At 37.8% G+C, this 14,146-nt stretch overlaps 1 long non-coding RNA gene across 1 annotated transcript in view; it reads right to left on the bottom strand.

The window, feature by feature from the left end:
• The window catches only part of LOC109316679, a 38,894-nt gene that overhangs the window by 8,982 nt on the left and 15,766 nt on the right, over positions 1-14,146 (bottom strand). The window contains exon 3 of the long non-coding RNA XR_002102895.1: positions 10,627-10,681. This is a non-coding gene — a long non-coding RNA (uncharacterized LOC109316679). The remainder of the gene's footprint in view (positions 1-10,626; positions 10,682-14,146) is intronic.

The following is a 14,146-nucleotide window of genomic DNA, read 5'->3' as shown; positions in this document are numbered from 1 at the left end:
GCTCTTTCCTGCCAAGGCAGGGGGTCGGACTAGATGATCTACCTAGGTCCCTTCCGACTCTAGCTACTATGAAACTATGAAACTATAATGCAAGAAGAGGGGAACCTGGCCCCATACAGAGGAAGATTAAATCGAGTCTGCTCCGCACATGAGCTGATGCACACTGCGCTGCGTTGCATGCAGTTGTGTGAGTGGCAAAATACACATCAGCATGCAGAAAATGGTGGTGGTGTGCTTTTGAACTAAATTACCTTTGATGCGTTTTAGTTCAATGGCACGCCAGTGTCATTTTCTCAGCGCTAACACGCATTTCACCATTTATATAAAAGTATGCACCACTGTGCCAGGTGCTTTTAAAAGCACCCAGTGCTGCAGTGCAAGCATGTGTACAAATGCCCTGAGACATCCTAGAGCAGCAAAGGAGAAAAAGTTGACAACATGATGCTTCATGGAACAGATAAAGATACAAAGACACGTTTGCAAGTGCAAATAGGATCACTGCAGGCACTAATATTCCCAAGGAATCAAGCCTACTTAATACAGCAAAGAGGCTGTAACACAAACTTCCTTTGAGTGAAACATTTTGGTAGTTTTATTATTTGTTAACTATTAACAATAATTATTTGTAGGGCCATTGGGCATTTGTTGTTCCAGGTACTGTGCACACAGAGAACAACAAGACACAAAGAGCCTGCTTGCAAAAGTCAATAAAAGAATACAATAAATTGATAGTGGACTAGTGGTAGCAGTGAGACAAACATAACATATGTCCTGAAAAACAAAATCAAATAAATACATATATGAGACTGAATTAAATGCCAATTTTTAAATTATTTTGAAAACTATACTTCTGATTTGATTTCAAAGTTCACACTGTACTCCTCACAAAGAGAGGTAGTTAAGTCATGTTAGTCTGAAATCAGGCAGAAGGCGGCATAAAGGTTCAGCTTATAGACTAACTGTATCAGAGATGCATACGTTTCATGAGCCACAGCTAACTTCATCCTCACAAAGTAAAGATCTGAAAAACAAAGGACCATGCCATTAGGAATAGAGTAATTGGCTCATGAGATTATATACAAGTAAGTAGGGGAGTGACTCCACTAATGTTTAATGATACATTTCCAAGCAAAATTCATTTGAATTAGATACTTCTAGAAACTCAGCAAGATGTCTTGAGCAGGAAACAAAAAGGTTTTGTCTTCATTCCTGTCCACTCTCTGAGCACTTGCTAAAAATCAAAACTAACAAACATACTAGCTTCAGAAAATAATGATAATTTGGCTGCGCCTTCTGCCCAGGTCTGAATTGGTACCAATACTTAGATATGAAAGTTTCCATGTATGTAATAGGAGTTTAGAGACCATGGTGATGAGTGTGATATAAAAAGTGATAGATAGGTAGATAGACAAGTAGACAGATAAACAGGTATCTCTTTATCAGTCCTCTGAGCCATCCGGTTTCCCTGTGCACAGAGCAGACCCTGGAGGGTTGGTTTAAGGCAGTGGAACTTTTATATGATACAGTGTGTGTTGCATAAATATGTAAATAAAGAATAGTTCTCTAATTTTTCATATAGACTTTATATTCATTTTAAGGCCATGCTTTGTACTCCTTACTCAGGCAAAATTGTCACAGAAGTAAATGGTAGTCATGGCTAAGTAAACATAACTGCCCTTTACAAATAAAATAGCTGTATAAAAAATAACTAACTAAGTAGTAATGGGATTAAATTAAGCCAAAAAGAATTAGGCTGAGTATCAGGGGAAATTTCTAAACTAGGAAGTCTGCTAGGCTGTAGAAGGGAATAGACCCAATGCTGCATCCACATATACATGCACATATCCTAAGTACACAGGCTTCACATAGGAGAGGCAGAAGAATTTGGAGGCAAGCTGCATGACAATTGCTTTGTTGGCCGTGACTTGTCACTGCTCAGAGCACTGTATGTACAACAGTATTTTTTGGCTAGATCTGTGGAGCTCTATAGGGCCAGACATAAATCAATGGCAGTTATGCACCTATTTGCTTCTGTAGGCACTTGAATATCTTTGAGAACCCCAAAATATCAGATTCCTGACTTTACAGTGTCCCTGAGCTTTGTCTTTCTCCAATACCCATAGCAAAAAGCACTGCACACAACTCTGCCCTCCTTCCATGCAGTGAAACGTTTGCAGTAAAACGTTTAAAATATATTTCACAAATTGTTTAAAGCAGGGCTCTCCAACTTCGCAGCAATCAGGGGCCGCACGCTACACATGCTGCAGACCATGGGGCCGCACGCTGCTCAGGGCATTTGCCCTCCAGGTGATCCCCCATCTACCATGCAGGCAGCCCAGTTCCCCACTGCCATGCATGCAGCCTCACCCTGCTTCCAACCAGGCCCACTGCACAGGCAGCTCCCTTCTCTGCTGCTGCATGCTGAGCAGGAAGCTAGCTCCCCTGCTACATGCGCTGCAAGGACAGCTCCCCCAACCACACACGCAGCATGGATAGCCCAGGGCCCCCCTACCTTGCTTTCCTGCCTGCAGGAGTTGGGACACAAAACAGAATCCAGGGAGGGAGAGGGAGTTCAGAGTTTGATGCTGCCACTGCATCAAAACAATGAGGGGGCTCAGGGACAGGAGCACACAGGCTGCAGGTTTAGCCCCTTGCGGGCCACAAGCAGCCTATGACCTGCCAGTTGAACAGCCTGATTTAAAGCAAAAGGGGGCTGGAAAAAAGCACTACAGACTGTGAGGACCAGTCCTGCACCACTAGGAGACTGATCAGGGTAACCCACTAATAATTTCTCTTTTCTCTCTAATCTCTCCACTGACCCAGAAATAAAGGTTTTTCACACAGCTAGAGCAGAATTGTTAAAATGAAATCCACTGATGTAGAACTCAGCTCTGATTCTGGTTTGTTATGGGAGTATAACAGATCATTTCTTGCAAAAACCTATGGATAATCTTGCAAAATATCTATTAGCAGAAATCCTGTGCTGCTAAAAACAGTCTCACATTGCTTATCCCACTAAGGACACAGCCTCATTAAAGCTTGCAAACTAGCCTACACATGGTTGCTTCTATCAGCTTTCCAAGAGATTCCATATAAAGCCTGTATCCCAACCATTTTTAAAGCATTCATTTTAATAATTTTACTTCTTTGTGCAGATATTTATTCAACTTTATCTTGTAGGGGGTGTTAGCTATGGGTCGACAATGAAATGAACAGTAGTGCACTATTTGCTAAAATATTAAAAAGAACCCATTACTTTTTTGTATCTGCATTGCAACCATCACCCATTGGACACTAGTTTCCATTTTTCCTCTGTTTAGGTGTAAATAACACTTCATGTGTATGATGCTCCCCCTTTCATATTCATTACTGTCATAGATTTGAAAAGAAAAAAGCAGAGGTCATTTATTAGAGGTTACTTTTCATGCAAAACACCCTGTGGTTGCTGTCATTCAGAACTACTTAGTCTACGCCCTCAGTCATCTATTAGCAGGGCTTCAGGTCATAACCTTTTGTGGCATTTGGAATTCCAGAACCTCTGATTAGTGCAGTATTTACATATCCTTCAGAAAAAAATGTTCCTCTATAGAAATGCATGAAGTGTTGTAAATGTGTTTGGCCTTTTGTCTGGAATACATATGAACTCTGAATTCAAAGTAGGGTGCATTAAACTATATTTGTTTGTCATGTTATAGCTGGGCTCATAATTGGAGCACAAACAGAAGGCAGTCTCTGATACAATTAACAGACACCACTTATATGAACTACCTTCAGCACTGTGATCCTGTTTTATATTTTTCTCAATCAAGGGAATATCTGTGCCTGCTGCAGCTTTGATTTAATGGCTTCTGCAGGGATCCAAATAGTGAAATTTTACTGGAAGTTGCAAGACCTTATTGAATTATTGCATCAGCACATGCTAGAAGATATCACCAATCATGTACGTTTTGATCTCTGATAACACAGAAACATCATTCATTTGCATTGCAGAATCAATATATGTTATTTTTTGTTGGATTTTGGACATTAAGCCAAATTACATTGTTCCTATAACAGAAACAGCATGACTGACCCTTATTATGACTGATTGGTTGATTTAATTGATTTAACTTGGTAGGAAGGAGATGTTAAGTGATATTAAGCAGATTTCCCAGAGGTGCTTGGGGCTTTTATCATAGTTTTTTATGTATTTCAAGGAAACTGTTTTTAACCTGGAAGAATGTTCACAGCACATGACAAAGACCATAGAGAATATGCTACATGCCCAAAAGAGAGTGGTTGAAACGAAATGTGGAATTTAAATCACCCAAATAAGGAGAAAGTTTGACTACGGATCTGGCTGAGTTCAGAACTGCCTCCCTCCCCGCATTACCTTTATTCAGTTGTTTTATGGTAGACGTGAGTTTTAGCGTCCATGGTAGAAATACCCGGCAATCTTAAAGACTGGACTCTTCTGTAGACCCACAGAATAGGTACAGAACATCCGCTGGTAATTCACATTGAAGTCAGTGCATAATCCGCTGCTCCCCTTTTTGAGGAGAGGAAATTAGCTTCTCAAACTCGTGTATGCAGAGCTTTGCAAGGGTAGAAATGGTATAGAAAGTATACACCACATTAAAAAAAACAACTTGATTTCTTTTAGCCAATTAACCAGATATTTCAGATATCTTTCAAAAGCAAACTCATCCTAGTGATTGTTTGGTTTAGAATGAAAAGACTTTGGAAATTATGTGCATGTCTCTTTGGAAATTATGTGTATGTTTAAGATGAAAGTTGATTAATTCATGGGAAGAATGGTCTGCCTCTTATTTACCATGATGGGTAAGGTCAGAATCGAAATGAACACCAGTCACTAGAAGGCATTGCATTTTGGGCCTAGGTCACCCAGAATAGTTATGATGACGTGTTGACTGCATTTCCAGTCTCATTTAGCTTCCGCTAGTATCTGCATCTGAATCAAATATTCTCAACTAAGTTAAAAAAAAATTAAGCTTTGGTCAGCTTTTACTGTAAAAACAATACTACACACTTTTATAGGATCTGATCTATAAAATTAGGACCCATTGTTGTTTTTCAAGACTTCCTGAAGTTTGTGGGGTTTTAAGTTCTGAGGTTTTCAAGTTGGAACAGGCCTTAAAATTTGGATCTGCCTCTAGATTCAGTTCTGGATCATTTTCCACCCATCCTGATGTTCAGCAGGACTGGATTTTGGTTTTGATTATCTTGAGTTTTTAATTCTGTTATTCTAACATAAATATGCACACAAGCAAAGGACAAAAAAGAGTTCAGTGGATGCCTCACAGGTATAGGACAGGTTAGATTTGTATTGCTCTTTATTTCCTGGCTGGTCTGTAGAGTTTGCACAAGAGCTACCTAAACATGGAAGCCATAATTCATTTAAAAAACACAACTGGGGTTTCTCTGACAGATATCTTTGGGCTGAGAGTCCCTTTACACACTCAGGAACAGTCAATTAATGTTTCTATGATTGCCGAATTCTCATATTCGGAAGAGAAGCCATGAGTGTGCCCCACCCTGATGCTGGATTTCCTTCTGAGGTGAACCACACACAGCAAAAAAGGGAATGGAGGGACCCTTTAATAAGGAAAATTGTCTCTCTTCTGTAGCTGCTGTTTGAAGCAAGTCCTGTAGTATCATGCCCAGCAAAGGAGACAGCCAGCTGCAGAAAGGATGGGAACATATTCATGTGAGCTCCCCTTTGCTTAGAACTGCTCCACAATCCCTGGCTAAACAGGAGGGATTTTTAATTTAGCAAGCCTGCTTTCAATTAGTCAAGCTGTCGCACAGCCATGATACCTGAGGCCTACCACAGTTTGTTCGGCTGCAAAAGATCTTCAATGTTTCCTGTTGCATAGAACATTAAAATATTACACCCTGGGCTGTCTTAGGTGGTTGTGAATTGATATAATCAATTGCAACAATGAAAACAGCATTTTAAACACAGGAGTTCGATGAAAAGCAGAGTGCGCCAACAGACATAGGGCCAACTGGGTCTCCGGAAAAAACGTTCTGGTTCCTGGCTCTGTCACTAAACCCTCTGTTTGAGCTTTGGCAATCTACTTTACTTCTGTCTTATGCCAGATCCCAGAGGCTTACCTCGGCACTTCTGCACCTTGGAGAATGGCAGGACATACATCAGCATCAGTGGCTGGGCTGCTGACTGTAGTGGCGGCAGCTGGGCCAAAAGTACAACAGCTGCTATTTTTGCAGACCACTCCCCAACTCTGCATCCAGGGCTGATGCCCTGGTCACCCCATCTTACCTTACCTGGTCACCAAAAGGCATTTAGGTGAAGGGAGGCATTCAAATAACCTTCTGGATCTGGCTCCAGCAGTTTGAGGTAAGTACTATATATTTATGCAGTAGCTTATACTGTGAGACCTCAAGGCACTATTGTCAAACTGTATATACTTTTAATACACCAAGTACTGCTGTATTTTCTCTCATACATAAACCAGCTCCCTAAGAAGTCTCTCTTAAGGTTGTCTGACCCACACAGAATCATACTGCTTCAATTCCTGTAGCACTGTACAACAACTGTTGCATTACTATTTAAGCAGCTGAGGGAGTCAGTTAGACTTAATGGCTCATTGTTCTTCACTCTGGAGGTATTAATGATTTTCTCTCCTTTTTAGTGATCTTTATATTCCACTAATCAAGCCCTTTCTTAGGGATGTTTTTCTGTCCGATAGCTTCCTATTTCACTGCTTTGGAGATTCCTTTGTTCTTTTCAAAATCATAAATGTACTCATGGAGACTAGTCTTCAACAACAGATAGGGTTTTAGCTTCAGTTAAATGGGAAAGAGAGGGTGACTCAACTGAAGGGTCTTTCCCTGCTTTATGCACCCATAACTTTGGAAAAACAACGTTTTTTTCTTCATTCTTCATTTCAAAAACAAGGTATGTATTGGAGCATGTTATATGCAACAAAGTATGGTATTTTATAAAATAGCTGTGCCCAGAGCCCAACATCCAAATTAAATTATAGGTCCCCAGCATGCAAAGCTAAAGTCAAGCTTAGATAAAATCTGAAATTAAGTTGGTAGTAAAGAAAAGGGGACCAAAGGTGCACAGACACACAACTAAAATCTGGTTAGTTACCTGCATGGCGCTCACTACAGTAATTGTGCAGACTTTACTATAGAAAAGAGTGTCACACAAGGGAATGAAGTGGAAGGTGATTGTTAGATATGTTATTTTGCCTTGCAAATACATTTGTCAGTCGAATACACATATGTATTCCATAACAGAGTTGGGATCTCAAATGATTCATTTTTTATTTGATTTTGTCGTTTACCACTAAGATATCATAATATTAATTTTTAAAAGCTAACAGAAATGAAAAACATCTGAAAAATCACTTTTAATTTATCTCCGTCACTAATCTCTCTCTCTGAATGCTCACAGAACATTCCATGAAAGACACAATAATGCCATTTTTAGTGGGTGTCTAAATTTCCAGATGCTGAGAGAAGGCACATTGTGCTTCTGCCTATAATAATAAAATGGATACCATCATCCCTAAGTATCTAGATCCTTGCTTTTTCAAAGTGGTGAAATCAGCACCACAATAAGCCTTTTGCCCAGAGTTGGAAAAAGGCAGCTGTGGCTGTATGCAACTGTATCCAATTTAGTTCTCTCAGAGACAAGTCAGGAATAATTAAAAACAAATAAACAAAAAAACCCTCTCCTTTAACTCAAAAATAGAGCCTTATTTTTAATTACCTAAGCAGTATTCGTGTTGCACTGGGAAGTAAAGATGGACATTGGTAAAATAATGTTCAGTAGTGTTCCTCTGTAAGTGAAGTCTTATTGCAGCATACACTGAAAATGTGTTAATTCCTACATTTATTACCTATGGACAAAGTCTCCTTGGCCAGAAACTCGTCAACACTGGCCTATTAACTTAACATGTCTAAGACAGATTATGAACAGAACCATTGCAGAATTTAACTTGTTTGTTGAAGACTAAAACCCAGATTTTAGCCTATAATAGTGCGTCCTTGTATTGCTCCAGAAAGGCATCAAAAAAGGATTAGCCTGATGCAAAAACACCCTCAACAAGCATGGGACTAGTATGTGAATCAATGGGTGACATTTCAAAGAGATGAGAGGCACAGTCTGAGCAAGATGCACTCCAGTAATGCATGACTGACAAAACAGCCCTCTGGGTGCCATTCCAAGTCAGCATATGTGGCTGTTCTAAATTATTCCAGTAATAGAACTTGTTCAGCTTTCCTGGGAACTGGAAGACCTCAAAAGGAAAGCATCGCTCCTATATTCAGATTTTACGTTGACTGCTGCATGGATTAGAACTGAAAGATGTAAAAATAATAATAATTTTAGTGAGTCTTGGACCTATCACAGTTCTCTCTAACCAGCCTCAAATCCTACTGTCAAGTGCATATACCTACTAACTTGAGCAAATAAACATCATACAAGCTACATTATTTCATCGCGTTAATGACAAAAGTCAAATTCTAACCACTGTGTAAGAGAAAACAATAACAAGACTTAAATGCCTACAGAACATTTCCTCTCCTCTATCATACTACTTAAAATCTAGATGTTTTTGGGGGTAAGAGAAAGAGAAAAGCAATGGATGTTTTAAAACTCTAAGACAAACTGTTTGGAAGGTTTGACATACAGGGGGGAGTATTTTTAAGGATGGAGTGCAGTAGTTATTTATTTCCTGTACCAACAACATTTGGAGTGGAATATAAAAAGTGCGGCAGTTCTATTTGTGGCTGTAGAAAGCCCCTGTTTTGGCACCCCATCAGCACAAGTTGATGTGTACCATTTCTCTTTTTCTCCCCATTTGAACTGGAACTCATTCAAATATTTTCCTTACACATGTAAGTATAATTATTTCTAGCCCTGCTTCCAAATGAAAGTGACTAATTCTGTACAATATATAGATTTGATAAAGTTGACTGAGCATTACAGTTAAGGAGGAAAGACAGTTTATTATTTTATACACTATATAGGGTTCCTTATATGGCTGAGGCCTGAAAAATGCATTTAATTCAAAAAAAGATTTGTTCTTTCATTGGACAATTATTCCAAACTGTTTTGCCATAGAGAAAAGTAATCCTGCATATGTTTTATGAACATATGTATATATTTTTTGCTTTTGCTGAAATATTTGCTTGATCAACCCTTGATAGTTTCAGAAATAAATATGAATGCATTTGCTTAAAATAACAAAACCACACACAATACTTAACTCATTACGATGATTTAGCTTTGGTTCACTATTTCTTTTGGCTGAGGACTCTGGATGAAATCCCATGTATACAATCTTACATTTTATACCAATACTTTTACTTCAGGTTATAAAGTAATCTCTGTCAGAGACTGTGCCCTAAGTAGTTTAAAAAGGCATCTGCTTATGGAATGTTCTTGTCAAAAGGACATGTGCAAAATAGATTATAAAAACTAAATTTGATTACTGCATTATGCTTTATGTATGTTATTGCAAGGAATTATCCAAGACAGTAAACTCAGATCCCCCACTACACTTAAAAATGAACACAGTTGCTAAGCAAAGTGTTGTGACCACAATTATAGAAAATAATAATGCAACTTATTATAAAAAAAAAAATCAAAATGTGTATCCTTTTCTTGCTCCTCCTCCTCTTCTCTTACACACACAGAAGCAAAAACTACTAAGCTATAAGTTCAATTTAAAGAAATCATAAAAAATATATATTATTACATCTTTGTAAAGACCCTTGTGCTGCAAACTTTTACTGGCTTGTTAAGGCAAAATGAACGGTCCTTTGTGGAATCCCTCCTTAAATAACTTAAATTTATGTCCATCTACTTCATGACACACTTGGATGTTATTGAGGCAACCAGCAGTGTGACGTAAGTGTTGCATCTCTGAGGGTACTGAAAATGGTTTTCTTATTGAAAAGCATAAAGGGCCAGATTCTGTCATATTTACACACATGACCCCACACATGGAATCATACCTGTGAACTTTACTCAAGTAAAATATTGCAGGAGCAATTGCCAAAACATGGGAGCTGGCTTAGTTTGTTTGGACTTTAGAACATGGTTCTAATTTTGCTTGTTACAGATTATTATCCTCTGCTGCCAGCAGTTGCTTTGCATCTTCCCCTTTCTGTATACTAGGTTTCATAAATATATATTTATGCATGTGTGTATACATCTATATATATAGGTATATATGTATATGCATTTCTGAAATGTATATATTTCAGAAATCTAGTATAAAGCAGGGGGGAGATGCAAGATGGAAGGTGAACCATCAGTTAGAAACCAAGTTAACCTGTTTTCAAAGTAATGGTTAGTAATGGTGATCATTTCTTTATTCAAAGGAGATGTACAGAAGTATTGCCTTGGCTATTTTAAATTGCTAAGCTATACCCCATGCTGTCTGCAAACAACAGTATGGAGCAATCCACAGTAGATGCTGAATATACTATGTAACGGAGGTCTCCCTGTCTAACCAGAACTAACTCTTTTCTTTAATAGAAGAGAAATAATGAGACAACCTCACAGCATTTTAGTCCACTTCTTCCCCATAAAAGGTCTCAAAGAAATGCAAAGTACCACTGAAGAGTTCAAAGACATACCTCAGACTGTGACTGCACATGCAAGGCATGCTGGCATATTCAAGACTTGATAGCTCTATTGGAAAAAACAGAAATAAAAAAGGTTCTGCATACACAATACAATACACAATAAATACCTAGTTCTACTCTCTGGAACTCAATGCATTCATTTTGGTCACTGAGCAAACTAAGTCCCAGTGTGCAACACATACAATAAATCTATCTAGTTCTTCAGAGAAGCTGATTTCTAGAGAAGCTAAAAATTACTTCATGTAAATGATGCAGAGGCTGATGCAGCTGAATTTATAAATTGGGTTGAAAAGTTTGACATGTGGAATTAGATTATGCCTATAATGCATCACTAAGTAATTGATATGTACATTATACGCAAAGAGGGAACCCAGTTAACTCAACTGTAACTTTTTTTTTTTGGCAGAGTGTATAACTTGGCCATCACTTTGTTGCTAGGTGAACATGTAAAAAAAAAAAAAAAAAAAAAAAAGACAAGAGATTTCCTAGTTTATTAGCTGAATAAAAATGTGTCTTGTAATTGAGTGGTTCTTATAAAGAAAAGCACAATGGAGTAGATAGGGACATACTAAGGCATTTTCTAGCCTGTATAGGAAAATAATTTTGGAAGTTTCACTTTTTTATCGTTCAAGAATTGCAAAAGCTCATGTTTAAATTCATTAAAATATCAGCATCAAAGGTGGGGGGAAACCTCAAGATTGTCAGTCTTTTATCAGTTAAAAGAAAAATATTTAGAGAGTTCACAAAAGGCTACTAGGAGTGAAATAAAAATCCTTCAGAAAAGAAATCTCACTTTTATAACAACTATTCAAGCATATTTCAAGCCTTTTGGTGATGATCTGCATTTATTTCAAAGAGACTAAAGCATTGCCTCCATAATTACTGCAATGTCTGCGCTGATCCAATGCCGATTACAGTTCAGAGTCTTAAATCTCTGTAATCTGTCTGAAATGTTATTAAATATTAGATTTTTGTGTGATTTGTTTTCTTATCACTTTACTTGTAACTTTACTGCCACTCACTGCCATGAGACCTTGAGCATGAGGCTGCTGCTTTAATCTCAATTTGTTACACTAAAAATGCAAAATTAAAGAAAAGTGAGGAAAGTTTAATATTACCAAGGAATGTGATTGATAATATTGTGTCATTTTTTAGTTTTAATATTATAAACTGAATTTTATGTTCCTCTACCCTAACAGTGACATATTTAACATTTTAAGACTGGATATAATAATTTTATGGGACAAAATGGGTATTATTAGATGATTATACTGTAGTACTTTGTCAAATCCTTGTATATTAAATACAAAAAAACTGTAATAAAATAATGGTGAGAACCTGACTTCTACTAAGAGAAGAAAGATATCCATCCTTAAATCTCACCCTTGCTTTAAAATATCCCAGAGGTCTCTGGCCAGTGCAAGCTGCAATGTACAATACTTGATGCAACGTCTAACATATGGGGATCAGGGACAGTGAGAGTTTACAACATAGTGGCAGTTTTAATTTGAGAATGACAAAATAGGAGACATTTTTATATCCCTATGACTTGCTTTGCTTCCAGGCAGCTCCAGTTAAATATATGCCATATGGTGTCCAAAGGATGTATATCAAAGTGGGACACACTTGAGCGTGCTATAAAATAGCACAGAGGCAGCATGGTATGGATCATGCTCCTCATGCATTTTCTGACTGGACATCTTTAACTAAAGACCTTCTCTTCCTTCTTCAGATTCCTTGAAATAATCAGTCCTCCTCCCTGCTTTCAAGACTCTCTTAAAATCTAATCTCACTTCTGACTTGCTCCCTATGATGACCCTGACTGGTTTGTATAAACATTTCCTTTTCTTGTTCCTTTTCCCTAACCTCCATCTACTTGTGTCTCTGTGTTTCCATCCGGACAAAGTGGGCTACTATATAAATATTAAAAATGTAATGGATATTTGACAGAGGGCACTTAGACATCATGTTGATGTCAATACAGGTATACATATTTATACATGCATTTTTATTTAAATTAAGGATTTCCCCCCCTTCTGAACAAAGACTAACTTAGAACTAACTTTTATGGATGAAGTACAGATTTCTGACTTATGTCTAAACATTGATGAAACTCAGCTACAGCAATGGTATTGCTACCATATGCTACATATAAATGCTCCGAACAGTGCAATATGAGGTGGCACAATTACCTATATAGTTATATCTGTGACATGTAAATGTGTAAATGGAAAGGACAACACTAGCTCAACATGCTTTGGCAACTAGTGACATTTTCACATTGTGATACAAACTGTGCAGTTTCATTGTGCTTTGTCTGCCAGTGTCATTTTTAACCACTATCCAAGCAACATTCCTCCTTAATAGTCTATCCTTAAAGTGCACATAATAAAATGAGGCCGCTGAGATTTGTACACGTCTGGCTCTCTCTACTGATTATAATTCACTAAGTAGAAATGCTGCACAAGGTCAGTTTATGTGGAAAAATCCATATCAGCAGAAGCACAAGTTGACCCTCTTTTCAGGGCAAAATGATAGCATTTGGAGTATGATATACTGTATAGATGAGTAGGGTCCCATAACAAGAAAGGTAGTTGTAGAAGAGAATAGCACAAAATACTATATGTAACTATATATACAGTGTATATACACAGTAAATGCCTTATAGTAGCACACCACAGGTTTGTTTAGGGAGCTCTTCTTAGGAAAGTGATCATCAAGATTGTAGATGCACAAACATTTCAGATTACTAAATTAGCAAGAATACGAGACTTGGAGTTATTCAAATATATAGTAATTGCAGGGAAAAATTAAGATTCACAGTCCCCAGTGTGGGGCTGTGGTACTGGGGACCATTACATTTGACATTCATAAAAGAGTTAATTTTGAAATAGGCAGCTTTAAAGAGCTATTTAAAATGGTGCGATAGCCACATCCAATAAACTTTGATTCTGGTGTTATAATGCCTCTAACACAATATCATACTGGAGAACTGTATAGTCAGTGGTGTCCTGCTGATGAGATTTCTGGGCAGAGTTCTATGAAAAGTCCCTCTACCAAATGCAGTTCAGTTAAAATGCTAGTAATAAGCCCAGTTGTAATTTCTCTGGCTTGCCATTGGCTTCTCATCCCAAGTGAATGTCCTAAGCTACAAAAATGGATACTCAGGGCTAAATTCTTCCCTGGTTTGTTTCTATCAATGGCAATAGAGTTAAACCAGAGACGAGTTTGGCACTTGGTTGTTCTGCATGCAATTTAAATCTCTTAGCAACAATAGCAAACATTAAGGGCTCATTATAGTCAAAATTACTGAGAAAGAAAACTAGTCCTCCCATCCAAAGCTTGTATTGGAAAGGCTTCAGTCAGTCTTCCAAACTCCTTCCACAAAATAATATTGAAAGATTGTTCTTAGACCAAGACAGATTGTTCTTCATATAACATATAGGATAAACAGTATCCAAGGACTGCATGTGGAAACTAGTTTTCTTTATAGGAAAAGAGAATCCTCTTT

Source organism: Crocodylus porosus, unplaced genomic scaffold (assembly GCF_001723895.1).
Source record: "Crocodylus porosus isolate Cpor-Errol unplaced genomic scaffold, CroPor_comp1, whole genome shotgun sequence".
Lineage (NCBI taxonomy): Eukaryota > Metazoa > Chordata > Crocodylia > Crocodylidae > Crocodylus > Crocodylus porosus.
This window is presented reverse-complemented; position numbering and strand designations above follow the sequence as displayed.